Source organism: Gavialis gangeticus, unplaced genomic scaffold (assembly GCF_001723915.1).
Source record: "Gavialis gangeticus isolate Ggan-Ray unplaced genomic scaffold, GavGan_comp1, whole genome shotgun sequence".
NCBI classification, from domain to species: domain Eukaryota; kingdom Metazoa; phylum Chordata; order Crocodylia; family Gavialidae; genus Gavialis; species Gavialis gangeticus.
In genome coordinates this window covers 53,819,252-53,831,567 of record NW_017728994.1, presented here as the reverse complement: position 1 = coordinate 53,831,567, position 12,316 = coordinate 53,819,252, and positions in this window count along the sequence as shown.

Below are 12,316 nucleotides of genomic sequence, written 5' to 3'. Positions count from 1 at the left end.
TATTACCGTCGTCATTGTCTTAGCTGAATTCAGTACTAATTAAGCATGTTCCAAGCACATGTAATGGCACCGCTCTAGCACCAAACTGTCTTGTGTAGAGCTTAATCAGGAGACAGGCATGTGAACGATCAAACTAGATTGCTTCTGGGCATACACAGAAGCCATGATGTAAGGACTTAAGAAAGGTTGCAGTCTGACATGGAGGTGCCTATTGACTTTTGTAGCTTGTAGAACAGGGCCAAATGAGATGGCACTTGGAAACATAGGAATCTAATTTCCACCTCACTCTGATGTGAATCCCCCTTGGACTAAACTGGATCGGACTTCAAGTGTCCACTTCCCAAACAGTGACTCATTCTGGGGAACGCCTGTGGCATCCTATGTTTCATCCATGCTTGGAGAACCCTCAGATTCCTTAACCTATGTGATTTTAAAGTCCCTTTCAATTTTTGAAGCATCACAAAGGAGCCAAAACAAAGCAATAATCTGACCCTCTACTTGGGATTTTTTGAGCATATATTGACAACATTTCATAGAAGCAGGACAATGGCTGCCATGGTTCCCCTGCTTTACCTGTGGCAGGTTAGGGTGTTAGGTCTGTGTTGTGTCAAGGTTCAGAGTAGTCTTCTTTAGGTCTTAGATTTTGGTTTGTATAGGATGGCTTGCATAGGGATGATCCTGCCTCAGGCAGTGGGTTGAGCGAGATGACCTTTGGAGGTCCCTTCCAGCCCTACTTCTCTATGACTATGACCCAATGGTGCTAGAACTTGTGCATGATTTTTCAATGCAATGAAACCAAAGTTTTTCACAGGAACATACAGTGTGTCTGGATGTTCCACAATGATCCAAAAGACAGAGAAACATTCCAAAATAGCAAATACACTGGTAGTTTAGGGCATGTATCCAGAAAACCCAGATTCAAATCCATTCTCCAGATTAGGCACATGAACCTGTGTCTTCCACATCCTAGAGAGTGCTGTAGTAAGGGGGTGGGGGAGGGTGGGACACAAGTGGGCAACGGCTCCAGTCACCAAAGTGAAGGGGCACCAACAGGCACTAGCCAGCCGGAGCAGGATGCAGGACGGAGCCACGAGCAGCTTGTTTGGGGGATGTGGGGATGGGGGAAGGGTGGCTTGTGCCACTGCATGCACTCCTGAGCAAGCATGGGGGGGGGTGCCCCTCAGATCTGTGCACGGGGCAGGGGCGGCCTGCTGCTGTGGGCTTTGCCCCAGGCACCAAACTTCATTGCTACAGCACTGATCCTGGATAAGTACCCTAAGCATCCTGACTCAGCGACAGAGCCATTCTCTGTCTCTCTTGTAGGGTTGCACCTCACTGACACAGGGACTTCAATCTGTGTCTTCTTCCAGGGTATTGGCTGCTCCATGATGTGGCTCTCCTCCTTTCTCTGCTTCTTCTGGTTTTGTCTCAGTACAGAACAGGTCAGTAAAAGACAGGGGTTATAGCCATTCAGGAGGGATAACTAATGTCACTAGTTCTACTTAACAGCTTACTATTAAAAAAGTAGCTTTTAAAAACTCTGATGATGTGTAGAATACAGTGCATTTCCAAGCTTCGACATGGAGTTGGGCACAGGTTGGTTATTACAGAAAGTCTAATAAATGACTCTAGTGAGCTGCAGGTCAGAGCTCAGTTCAGGAAAGTCACCCAAACTGATAAGTTACAAGTCTTAATTAGGTCAGGGACAGAAATTTGGAACTTTGGGGCGTTGAGTGCATAGAGTTTTCTATCATGTTACGTTTCTTGTCTATTAAATATACTTGTAATATTTAACAACATGGCTTTTAATCATCTTTAAAACTACCAGGCCTCAGGAACATCAATTGAAACCTTAAATCAAAGGCAGATTAGTGTCGCTAGAAATGTCTGTATGGTTATATCACCCCTTTGTGCCACCATTACAGTTTGTGGTGAGAAAGGTCATATCAGTGAATTCAGCTCGTTCCAGCTGCCAGTCATCAGGCATACTGTGAATGCCTCAGCTCCCTTACTGTAGTCTTCATTTCCATTACGATCAGCACAACTGGGAAGCCTGCAGCCCAAGACAGTGCTAGATTGGGGTGCCCAACTTTTTTGGCCCATGGACTGGTAGCAGTGCCAGGTCTGTCCACAGGCCAGATCCAGCTGTTGAGCTTGAATCCACGTGTGGTAGGATTCAGCCACATGGGAATGGCCTGGGTGGGATTCAATCCTGCCTAGCTACCTGAGCCCCAGCCAGGCTAGTCCCACATGGCTGGATTGGGCCGCAGCTGGGCCATTGCTACCCAGCTGGACCAGGCCCTGGTTTGATCCAGCCATGCAAGAATGGAGCCCAAACCCTCTGACCAGGGCCAGCCCTGCCAAAGAGACCTTCTGAGTGGGGAACATTGGCACCACTCCCCCCACTGCCAAATTTTCCAGACCCTGGCTGGTTTGCCAGGCTTCGTCAACCAGATCTGGCCTGTGGGCCAGCAGTTGAGCACCCCTGTCCTAGACCATTTGGTATATGAAGTTAAAGGGTAGAATTGTGGCTCTCTTGCCTAGCAGCAGAGTGGCCCAGATGAAGCAGAGCTAGCTAATGCCACTCCACTGCATGTGTCTGGGTTAGGATTGCTAGAGTCAAAGCACCTCAGGCTTGAAACTCAAACCCACATATGCGCCACTCGTGTTTCCGCAGGTGTGGATGGGAGGCCAAGGAGCAACTGTGATGTGCAGGACTTCCATGACTGCACTGACTGAAACGTTCTTATGTTTTGGTCCATTAGCACATAAAAATGTCGCTGGCAGCTGACCCCACTGAGTTAATCGCTGTACAGATACATCATAAGCAGCACTGCCAACTACCCAGTAATTTTAGCACTGGTCATATAATATTTGGTGTTTAATGTCCCAGCTATTGGAGTTCTGTGGTTACAGAAGACTCTTAGCTTTCATTTAGTCAAAAACCATGAGGTGCTAGGTTTCATGAATACAGAAAAAACCCCCAAAAAAATTAATCCTAAAGGCCCCAAAAATAGAGACTCATTGTTTTTAGGTGTTTGGGTTTACCAGTTTGGGGGAAGAGATAGGCCCTGGCTTTTGAAGAGCCTATAGGCTAAATAATCTAGACAAATCTGTCTATAAACTTGCCAAGGGGGACCAGCAGGCATTCGGAGAGTCCCTGTTCCCCTGAGCACTACCAGGAGTAACAAGGAATAATGGCTATAAGTTAACTGAGAGTAGGTTCAGGCTAGACATCAGAAGGCGGTACTTCACGGTCAGGGCGGCTAGGATCTGGAACCAGCTTCCAAGGTGCTCACTCCTACCCTGGGGGTCTTGAAAAGGAGGCTAGATAATCACCTAGCCAGGGTCATTTGACCCCAGCATTCAGCACGTCAGATGAATATGCTGACAGTTACACTTACCGTGGCAGGGAGTCAGACTTGATGATCTGCTCCGGTCCCTTCCGACCCTACCGGCTATGAAACAAGGGAAGAATTGCTATTTCCATTTACAAATGAATGAGAGATTTAGGGATTCACCTCAATCACAAAGGAATTGTGTGCCAGAACAAGGACTGGAGTGCCGCTCTCCTAAATCCTAGTTCAACCTTAGGTCACGAACCTCAATACTGCACCTCCTTTTCAGTCCACAGCTTCCAAAATAGGAGCACAACATAGACCCAGTGTCCTGATGGAGGTTCTGCTGCCATTGGGTCTGTGACTCTTTTCACCCCGTCTCTGTTGCTCCTGTATCCTCTGTTGCACATTATGGTTCCTTGGATTTAAGTGTAGAGGGGAAGTTTGTAGAGTAGAGTGTTTCCAAGAAATGTAGAGGACAAAGGGGAAAGGATGCCTGGTGATAAGTGGTGTCCTTGGGCATGCCAAAATCAGTTCTTCCCAGAAATTGCTCAAATCCTGTTTTCATTTGACACGGTCACTTGTGTTGTGGTTCTGGTTCAGCCACTAGTACATTCTCTCCCCTTCTCCTTGGAGTCCCTCTCCCTCCACCTCCTTGCCAGTCTTTTCTTTCTCCGTGCCATTTACAACTCTTGCTTAATGCGTGCTCCTTAACTGTGTGGTACACTTTGATTGTATACCACACAGCAAATAAAAAAGCCATTATTAAGAATCTGATTGCCACTTCTTCGTATCCAAATTTACAGTGTATCCTGGGAAATCTTTGCTTGAAACTCATGCACTCCTGCGAGAGATTTTTTTCATATTGTTGTTTTCCTTGATAGACAGTAATGGTAATTTCTAGTTTGCTCCAGGTAATTGTCAGTCAGAGTAGGAAGGCACCCAGCTGATTTTTTCTAAGAGGTTAAACTACATCAGTTATGATTAAATTGAAAAAGTCTTTTCATTTTCTCTCAAGTGTTTTCATTTTTCTAGAGCAATGGGTGAGAGCCTACATTTCCGCACAAAGGGAGATTCATGAAATTGTTTGAATGCTCCAAGCAAAAGTAGGGCTTTTTTTTCCCCCTAAGACATTTTTAAAACTCACCTTCTAGCACCGTTGCCTCTGTGATTTCACTTTAGTCTATGCAAACAGGATTCCCTCAGTGCACTGGAAGGGGTGAGCAGCGATATGGCATGTCAGATGAATATGCTGACAGTTACACTAAAGAAAAACAACCAAAAAAGGGTTTTTTTTACTTTCCATGTAACATATTAAAACTCTTGCAGAATAGAACCTGAGGGATTTATGCTGGAAAAGACCAAAATGTATTTACTTTGCTTGAAATAAAGCATGGAAATCTCTTCCAAAGTAGTGCGAGGCAACCACCTTTTTCATGGCCGTGAGACACCAAACACAGTAATGGTATCCCAGTACTACAGAATAGAACAGGCCTTGATTCTGAAAGCTGATCTATACGGGCAGACCCCAGGAGCCTTGGGAAATCAGCTTGAAGGTTTCTCGCTCCTCTTCCTTTCCTTGTGTAAGGCTTTGACAGGTCTTAGTTTCATCCCAACAGGAACATTTCTGAAAGTTTGAGCAGGCTCACACTATGAACAAAACATTTCTCCCCCAGCTCTACCCAACACCAGCAGCTGTTATGTTATGCTTCTGGCCAATACGATAATGGTCATGGTGAATCTGGCCGCTGTGATGCGACTACTGTTAGACAAATGTAATACCTGCTATAGGATGAGCATTTGAAGTGCAGGCAGGGCTGTTAAAACCCATTGTAAAGGAGGACTTTAACCTTCTGTAGAGTTTACCCATGAAGCCTCTTCCCCATCTTTGAGTCTGCAATGCATGTAGGGCAAGCGCCGTTCGGCTACTACCTTCTTCCAGCCTCCCTATGCCTCTCGTTCCTTGCTTGCCATGACTTTGATGTTATTGGTTATTGGGAAGTGGGGGAGTCCTAGGATCAGTAGCAGCTCTGCAGACATCAGATGAGTCGCCCTATCTGAGTTCTTTGCCCACGTGCACCCATGCAGTTCCCCTTTGACAGGGTCAGTTGCGTTGGTCTAATAAAAGTCATTTTGAGTTGTTTTAATAAAAGATATCAGATTCACCCAGAGAACCATGTCTGCCTATGTCCACATGTAGGCCAACACGGCTACAACCTATACCCCTTTGACAGGGTTGTCTTTGTGGATTTCCAAGGGCTTGTAAGGGATCCTACTGTCAAAGACTAGGCCCCTTTTCCTCTCTGGCCATGCCTGACTTGGCCAACTGATAAAGACCTCAGCCTCTGGGTTTTAGGCCTGGCCTCAGTGGCCATCTTCCCTCTTAGGGACTCCATCTCAGTGTGCCAGAGTCAGCTCCCAGCTTCAGGTTCCCTCTTACTCCCTATAGCAAAAGAAGGGGCACACCCCAGCACCCCTGTCTGCAGCCTCCTCTTCCCCTTTAGCCATAATCCAGTACTCTGGTACACACATCCACACCAAAGCAAAAAGCTCAAGACATCCACTTCACAAAAGAAACAAGAAATCTTCCTCCCGAGGTTAAGCAGCCCATAGGCCTTACTTGCTGAGGTGTCTTTCTCCCCCAGTTTCCAAGGGCTGCCTGCTTCCAACAGCATACACATTCTCCAAACTCTTCTCCCTTCGTATAGCCCCAGGCTGAGCTTAAATCCCATAACCCAGCCTTCTCCCTATCACCTGCCCAGGGCTGATGCACCCAGTGGCCAGCTACAGCCAGTCACTCTTTGCCTGCCTTCATCAGCACAGCCAACCTGTGCTGCTACCCTTAACTGCCTGCCCATTCACCAGTAACAGGGACAGGGGTCTCTGTTACAGAGTTCCCCAAGGTAAACAGGCTTTGGTACATCTTTCTCACCCAGTCGTACTGCTCATACTAAAAGGGAAAACCAAAAAACAAAACCGTCTTTGTAGGAGGACAGGTTATTAATGGCCCTCTCTGGCATTTCGAGCCATATCTAAAAGCAACATGATAGTGGATCTTATGGGGAAATTCTGATGCTTCATATTATTAGAAGGACAAAATGGCTTGGAAAAACTATAACTAACCACAGGCTGTGCCTGGAATGTGCAATGCACTTAGTTTGCTTTGAGGTCTCCTTGAAAAGGTTTGCTCACTTTCTTTTAGAGATAGGCTCAATCTGAATGTTTTGGATCGGAATTGGGGGTTGTTTTCCTCCCATCAGATATAGTAGGCTCAGGTTCTGATTTGGGCCCATATTTATTTTTCTTAAGTGAATTTATTGAATTGTCTTTACTGAGATGCTAAGGCCAGAAGAGACTATGGTAATTATTAGCATGACTTCCTGAATAACATGGGCAGTAGAATTTATCGCAGTGATTCCTGCAGTGGAAAAAATTAATCATCTTCCCTATTACCTAAGTGAATATAATGAAGCCAAATGTGGTTGAATCCAAGTGTATCCCTTTAGGGTAGAGGAACCAAGGACGCATATGAATATAATACATAGAGAGTGCATCTACACATGAAATTAAGGTGAAGCAATAAACTCCGGAGTAGCTTCAGCTGGAGTCAACTGCAGCACTTTGAGCTGGGGCAGAGCAGCCCCAGTCTGGCAGGGGGGAAAGGGGTCAGCCCTGGGCTCCAGGTGGTGGTGTGGAGTGGTAGAGGGGCTGTCTGGGGCATGAGGGTCAGGCAGAAGTGTGGCCCCCGCAGCTGGTGGAGGTAAACAGGTTCAATTTATACTTCACTTGCATTTGATCCCATGTGATGACTCCACAGTCCCTGACAATACTATCTTATGGTGGAGTTAATTAGTTTATTGCACCCTAATACTGGCCCATGTGTAGACTGTGACACTTTACTGCAGAACTCGTTAGTCTACTCTGCAGTGAAGCACATGTGTAGATGCTCCCACCAAGTCCCAAAATCTTGTTATTTTAAAATGTCGTGAGTTTCCCCATGTCCTAGTTTCAGGCCTAAGCAAAGCTACCAAGAAATTAAATGAAAGACTAACTTCTTGGTATTTACTGCCCGAATCAAACCAGCAAGTCTGGGATGGCTCTCAAGGATGTCCATTCTTGCAAGATTTCCAATTTGATTTGGAAAGGAAATATGGCCGATAAGCTTTAGTGAGGTGCAAATTTTATGTGGTTTGGCGGTTCATTTTTAAATAAGTATGCAGGCCGTGTCAGATGCTTATCTAACTGTGGAATGCAAAAATGGATACACATTTCTTAATAACCGCATTTTATGCAAGTTTTTGGGTACTTTCCACTCAGGGTCAGGACTGAAATATGAGGATAACTTTTCTTCTTGTATTTCCAGATGTGATCCCAGAACAGAATAGCTGGGACAGTAACACAACTTAGAAAATGATTGAGCAAAAAAACTAGCCATAAAATATTTAAAAAGTGCCATAGTGGGTCAGACCAATGGTCCCATCTAGTCCAGTATCCTGCCTCTGACAGTGGCAGGGGTGGATAGAGGGATATCATTGAACTGAGTATATCTAGAGTGATCTATTCCCTATTCAATACCCTCACTTGCATCCATCTTTACTGGTTTAGAGATGCCAGTGAAAACAGCTCCAACTCTTCTCTTCAATGGCCATTAATAGATCAAAGATTTTCAAGATTAGTCAAAGATTTTTACAGTTCAAAGCTGGTTAATATTATAGCTGGTTTGGATTTTGACATTAATTTCTTTTCCACAAAAAAAAGTCAGTAATCAAAAGGGAAGCTTTTTTTTTGTGAATTTCTCAGCTTAAGAAAGGTGTAAAACCCCTTTGAAACCATTTAAATATCACATTCCTATATCCCCTAAAGAAGCATGTCCAGTTGTGTCATTCAAAATTACTTTTCACTTTGAAATTTGAGGGGCACACATTTAAAAAAAAAATCTAAATTCAAGTTAAATATTTAAAACTTCTCAAAATGAGCCTTGTTGACCCACCCACATCCTTTTCAGAGTTTTGGCTTGTGGAAATGTGCCGAGATTTTGACTTTTCATCCAGACTTAGGATGGACAGAACTGCCACAGTCTCAAGTATTTCCTTGGGATGGGAAATCCAGCTCTACTTAATCTAGAGGGAAAATCTGGATTAGTCGTCAGACCAGTGATTCCCAAAGGGTGTGCCCTGGCACGCTAGCAGGCTGTGCGAGTAAGGGAAGTGTGCCGCGAGACCCTCTTGTGCGAGGAGTTAAATGCTCTTTTCCCCCATCCAGCACCCTGCTACTCCAGCAGTGCGTGGAGCTGCTCCCTGTGGGGGCTGCTGCCACCAGTCTCCAGACAGCTGCTCTGCCAGCTCCCCCCAACCACTGCCCAAATGCTCCCCCCAAATACTCTGCTGCAAGTGGGTGGGTGGACAGACACACAGACAGAGCCATGCTTTGCAGCCCTGCTTATCCTCCCAACTCCTCCTACGCTCCTGGAGCCAGCAGGAGAGGCCACAGAAGCAAGCACCAGGGTGTGAGACCCTGCAGGAGCAGCCTCAGGAGCAGAACAGAGCCTGCCCTTGCCCCCCGGGGTACAGACCAGGGGCTGGGGGGGAGCTGCGGGGGGTGATGGCCAGTGGAAAGAGCAGGGCACAGAAGGGTGAGGTCTTGCGGCCCCCCCGTCTACACACACACCCTTATGTGGCACCAGCTAGATCAGTAATTTTCACCGTTTTTTAGTCTTTAGCCCCCTCCATATCTTTTATGAATTTTGATTTATCTCTGTGGTTTGCAACTGGGGTGCTGTGAAATTCAGAAAAGGTATTTTTTTTAACAATACATGTCATGATTTCCTCTGCTAGAAGAATGGAATATGTCATATTTTGGGGGGGGAGGGTAGAAATACACACACACACACATTTTGGGGTGTAAGAGTGAAGTGTGCCACCTATTTTAACATAGAAAAAAGTGTGCCCAGGATAACACAGCTTTGGAGAAACATGGGTGGACCAGTGGTTATACATTACAACGTGGGGATCATTTTACCCTGTTAGTTCTATTACTGCTGTTTAAAGTCAGACCCTTGCTGTATGAGTCCATTAAAATCCACTCGCCCTCTCAAGTATTAAGAAAACCAAGTTGTCAATCAGATGCTTTTATGAGGTTTCCATGCAGGATTTCACTTCCCTCTTCATGCCAGTATCTCAAAATGACTGTGCACTTAATTCAATCTGGTAAGGGTTTGAAGATGGGCATTCAGCTCTGTTCATACATTTGCCAGCACCACTGCTGCTTTCCAAGAAATTGCAATTTCCTCCTTGGGGCACAACCATTAAATTGACTTACTCATCCATAACATCTCAGCCACCTGGGCTTCAGTCTGTCCCTGCGGTCTGTTTACATACAGCACCATTACTACCATACACAGAGATGCTGTTGTCTCTGATTTATAGATTTAGCCAGCAGTGGGCAACTAGGACCTTACACAAATGGCAGAGACAGAGAGGCAGGTGAATCATCCAATTATGAAGCGTGTCACTTCAACCATGATAAAATGTGCTCCTATTACACTTTCTTGGGAGGAGACATAAATAAATGCAGCTGAGAATTTATACCTGGCTTTTCTCATCACATCTGCTGTCTGGAGATAGGCTGTCTGTGAAATATCTTGCAACAGAGTCAATGCTTGCCCACTGCTTTGCCAACATGTTGCTTGTAATCTATTAAAAACCTCATGCTTTTTTACAGTAATGTATTTAACTGCAATAAAGTCTGAAGCAAAAGGCAGAGAAATTCCATAATGCAGATTGGTAGGGCCACATGGAGTTGTATCTTAGCTCTAAATCTGGGGGACTTTGCTAATTTTACTCCAAGTTATTATCTAAAAAAACACCCAGAGAAGTTGATCAACATTTCCTGGTATTGGGAGTGAATAAGAAATGAGTAAAGACCTTAGGCTTTGATGCCTAGCCAGGCTTTTCAGATGCCAGCACTGCTATGCCCAACATTCATCAACCTCTGAGAGCTTCTCAGGTTGTTTTTTCCCGTTTTGTTGTTGTTGTTGTTGTTGTTAGATCAGGCCCTTTAACATTAATCAGACTTCAACCAGAAGTTACTGGCCTCAAAAGTAAATGAAATACTATGCCCTTCATTATGAAGGCATCAGACCAGATGAACAGAGGGCTCCCTTTTGTCGTGATTCCATCAATGTGACTAATATTTAGGTCTTTAGTATAGATACAGGGAGGCATCATTCAGATCCAAGTTGTATCTATGAAGTGTCAAAAGTTTGCATGGTTCCTGCAGTTCTCATCAGCTCCAGCACCTGCTCTGTGACTTTCTACACCCCCTTAGGCCCTGATTTAGCAAAGAATTTAAGCGTGTGCTTAACTGTAGGTATAGAAAGAGTGCTGTTGGCTCCAACAAAATTCCTCATGAACTTACGTTTAAGTAAATCTAAACCACATCTACACAACAACAACAGTCTGAGCTATCCTTTTTTAACATAACGTCCTCAGTAACATCTATATATCTTCATCTGCTTCATGGTTTGATACTGCCAACCATCACTTTAGGACCTGCATGCCTTCCATGCAAAATTAAGAGCTATAGAGAACACTGTAGTGGGTTTCCTGAACTTTCTGAAACATCTCCTTTCAGGGCAAAAGCTCTGCTTGTTTAACTACTTTAAAAATGTTATTCATTTCCTTCCATTTATTTTTCCTTGTGGTTGGTTGGAGCTCATAGACTCATAGAAAATGAGGGTTGGAAGGGACCTCAGGAGGTCACATCTAGTCCAACCCCCTGCTCAAAGCAGGACCAGCCCCAACTAGACCATCCCAGCCAAGGCTTTGTCTAGCTGAGTCTTAAAAATCTCCAAGGATGGAGAGTCCACCACCTCTTTAGTTAACCAGTGCTTCACTATCTTCCTAGTGAGTGAATTTTTCCTCATTTCCAACCTCAACTTCCCTTGCTGCAACTTGAGCCCATTACTCCTTGTCCTGTCATCTGCCCCCACTGAGAACGGTCCAGCTCCATCCTCTTTTGAACCCCCCTGCAGGGAGGTGAAGGCTCCTATTAAATCTCCTTCAGTCTTCTCTTCTCCAGACTAAATAAACCCAGTTCTCTCAGCTGTCTTCATAAATCACATGCCTCAGCCCCCGAACCCGTTCTATTGCTCTAAGTGCAAGGGAGTGTCAAGTGCCATGTGTCCCACTGGGTGTCAAGTGCCATGTGTCCCATTGGGTGTCAAGTGCCATGTGTCCCATTGGGCCAGTCAATACCACAGCAATACAAATAGGGATGAGCACACGTGAATCTGTAGACCTGGACGTTCGTTAATGAAGCTATTTAGGATTTGCCTCAAAAGCCACTCTCAGATGCAAAAGAGATTGAGAATAGGCCCCAGCAATGAGCTTAGTGGAGCCTCATTGGTGATCTGGGTCTGGAGCGTGCTCACTGCAGACTCAGGTAGGCAAGGCATGTATAGGGAAGCCCATTGTTACTAGATAAAGGTGTTTTTGAAGAAGAATGGTCCGTAGTATTTCCTAAAGCTGGCAAGACCTTAGATCCATCTGACCTGCATAGGCTGAATCCATTCCCTTGGCTGATGATGTACTTTATCCCCAAGGCTCACTTGCTCTGTCCTGAGCCCAGTGACCTACATGATACCAGAAGAGCACAGCAGTGAAAAGATTAAAACCAAGGCTTCAGTATAGCTGGGACGTGAGATTGGGGCTGACACACTCCTGTAAGTCCAAACCATGAGAAAGGCAGTTTGCTTCAAATATGAAGTGTGCATTAATGTCATATTTACCTGGAGCACCTGACTTCTGCACTAAAAGATGCGTGCATGTGATGTTGCTACTCATCCTCCCTCTGACCAGCAAACATATAGAGTATGAAAAAGAGTCCTAATATCTCCAGATTTTATTTGTGGCAGGCCTCCTGCAGAACTACAGTGCGCACTGTCATAGTTTCATAGTTTCATAGATTTAGGGTCGGAA